This window comes from Rattus rattus, chromosome 5 (genome assembly GCF_011064425.1).
Source record: "Rattus rattus isolate New Zealand chromosome 5, Rrattus_CSIRO_v1, whole genome shotgun sequence".
NCBI lineage: Eukaryota > Metazoa > Chordata > Mammalia > Rodentia > Muridae > Rattus > Rattus rattus.
Genome location: NC_046158.1, coordinates 78,926,293 through 78,928,951, shown reverse-complemented (window position 1 = coordinate 78,928,951; position 2,659 = coordinate 78,926,293). Strand labels below are relative to the sequence as shown.

The window sequence follows — 2,659 nt, the reverse complement described above, 5'->3', positions numbered from 1 at the left end:
CGGAAAAGGAATAACACCAAATGTATATAAGAAATACTCAAGTTAATAAAAAAAAAAGAAAGAAAGAAAAGAAAGAAAAGAAAGAAAGAAAGAAAGAAAGAAAGAAAGAAGGAAAGAAAGAAAGAAAGAAGGAAAGAAAGAAATCAGGGAAATAACACCCTTTGAAGCAGCCAAAATAAATATAAAATATCTTTGTGCAACTCCAACCAAGCAAGTGAAAGACCTGTATAGCAAGAACTTCAAGTCTCTGAAGGAAGAACTTAAAAATGATGTCAGAAGATGAAAAGATCTCACATGTTCATGGACCTAATCTGCTCAGGTTTCCTGCTTATACTCCAAAGCATAGTTCAGATTAAAACTGATGAGATAGTTCATGCGGGAGAGGTTTTGCCACAAGGGGAACACTCCTCTATTTATGGTAGTAGTATGAATTTGTACAAACACTGTGGACATCAATCTGTTAGATTCAACAAAACATAGCAATTGCAGTTTCTAACGTCTATATTTTTTATTCTGAAAATTAAACATTTTTCCACGACATTGATGAAGATGACAAAAGCATAGTTACTCAGCACATGCGGAATAATCAAAAAGGGATCCCTTCATTTTCCTCCACCCCCTTGTGCATTTTTGTAATATAGTACTTATTAAGTATCTATGATGTTCAGATTGACCATTTTTAGCATGTTCTTTCCCATCAAACATTATTTTTTCCTATCATCACCCCAGATGTGGATGGTATTTCATTTGATTTTTGCAGTCATGAGAATTCTGTGTAATTCTTCCCTTTATTTATACTGCAACACTTACTTGCTCCTTTGCATATTGCCCCCTAGGGAGGACCCACGCTTGATCACATCAGATAAAAGCTCAGTAGTTATGTTCTGCCTGATCAGTCTCCTCAGACTGTGTCCTGAAGATGAAGTTTCCTGTTCACCTCTTGGTGCTGTTGTTGTTGGGGATTCCTGGTAAGGACAGAGAAAATTAAGTAAGGAGAATTGGTAGGGAGTTTGAGCCCTGGGTGGCACTAATGATAACTTGTGTTCTGCACATGTATGAAAAGACAGACAGGTCTTATACACAAAGGTGTGGCCTATTTGTTGCACGACTGTGAGAGGGAGGATCCAGATGTGAGTGAACGCAAGTTATAGAAACAAACTGTGAAATAGATGGATTGAAGTGATATAAATTATGTCTAAAAACTTATTAGAAGTTTCAATTAACTTATTTTGTTAAAGAGAAAATTATAGTGCGTAAATTAATATATGGTAAAATAAACCTCTATTGAACTAAATATCAAAAAAGGAGAAAGAAATTACAGAGTGTTCTAGAATATGTTCATAAGTCTCATACTTCTCTTTCATTATTTCAGCTTCCACAGGTGATGTTGTGATGACACAAACTCCAGTCTCCCTGCCTGTAAGCCTTGGAAATCAAGCCTCTATCTCTTGCAGGTCTAGTCAGAGCCTTGTTACATAGTAATGGAAACACATATTTATCATGGTACCTGCAGAAGCCAGGCCAGTCTCCACAGCTCCTCATCTACCTGGCTTCCAACCGATTTTCTGGGGTCCCAGACAGGTTCAGTGGCAGTGGGTCAGGGATGGATTTCACCCTCAAGATCAGCAGAGTAGAGCCTGAGGATTTGGGAGTTTATTACTGCTTCCAACATACACATTTACCTCCCACAGTGATTTATACCCAACAAAAATCTACTTGCTTAGAGTGGCCCAGCTGCTAAGATGATACTCATCTTTGTTAAAGACATGCAAAACAACTCCAGGTCATTGTTTGCAGCTGTGGTCCTTGAGCATGACTGCCTTCATAACATGTTATGAGTGATGAAGTTCTGACCTCCTCAGTTGCAATTACGATATTGGATCTTCCTCAGGAGAAGGGTAGATGACTGCCATCTGAGCAAGAAGCAATGAAGATGGTAAAACTGAATGAAATCCCATTCTAATCCAACATCACTTTTATGTGGTTTCTCATTTAACATTATCTAGTAAAACAGACAGGAGACTGAGATGTCTCTCTTGGTTAAACTATTTACTTTACTCTATGCTTAATTCACTTGCCACATTTTATGCATTTTGTCTTCAATTCCATTTTATTAGTATAATTTTTCCATATCTTACTCTCATTTTTTCTATTTTAATTAATTCTATTCACAAACTCCCTAGTTTCCAGGAAATGTCTATACTCGTGAACTATTTCTTTTCCGATAAATCCGTGCTTTCTTCTTCCTCCAGCTTTATTACCTGTATTGATTCAAGATTTTCTTCCAAGTATATATGCAATGGGTAAGGATGTATTTATGCTAGTATAATCTGCTTGTTTTAAGTGTTTTCTTTCCTATGTCCATAATTTTTGGGGTTTTTGTGTTTTTTAAATTATGATAAAATTTCTTTTATTTTCACCTTCACTTTTGAGAGTTTTCAAAAACGTAATGTAAACATCATTTCAGATTACATTACCATTCCTTTGTTTCCAGAGAATGCTGCTTTTCCTTTATTTCTGAAAAATGTATGGTAATTGTATATTTTGTTTCCAACAATTCCCCTCCATCTGCAAATCCTTTTCCATATTCTTTTGCTTTTTGTTATCTTTTCTTTTTAACTCAGTGAGTTAATTTTCCTTTTCTTCCGTGATAGTGAAT

At 35.8% G+C, this 2,659-nt stretch overlaps 1 pseudogene; it reads left to right on the top strand.

The window, feature by feature from the left end:
- The first annotated feature begins 919 nt into the window (after positions 1-919).
- Positions 920-1,741, top strand: LOC116900920 (annotated as a pseudogene).
- Positions 1,742-2,659: the final 918 nt, after the last annotated feature.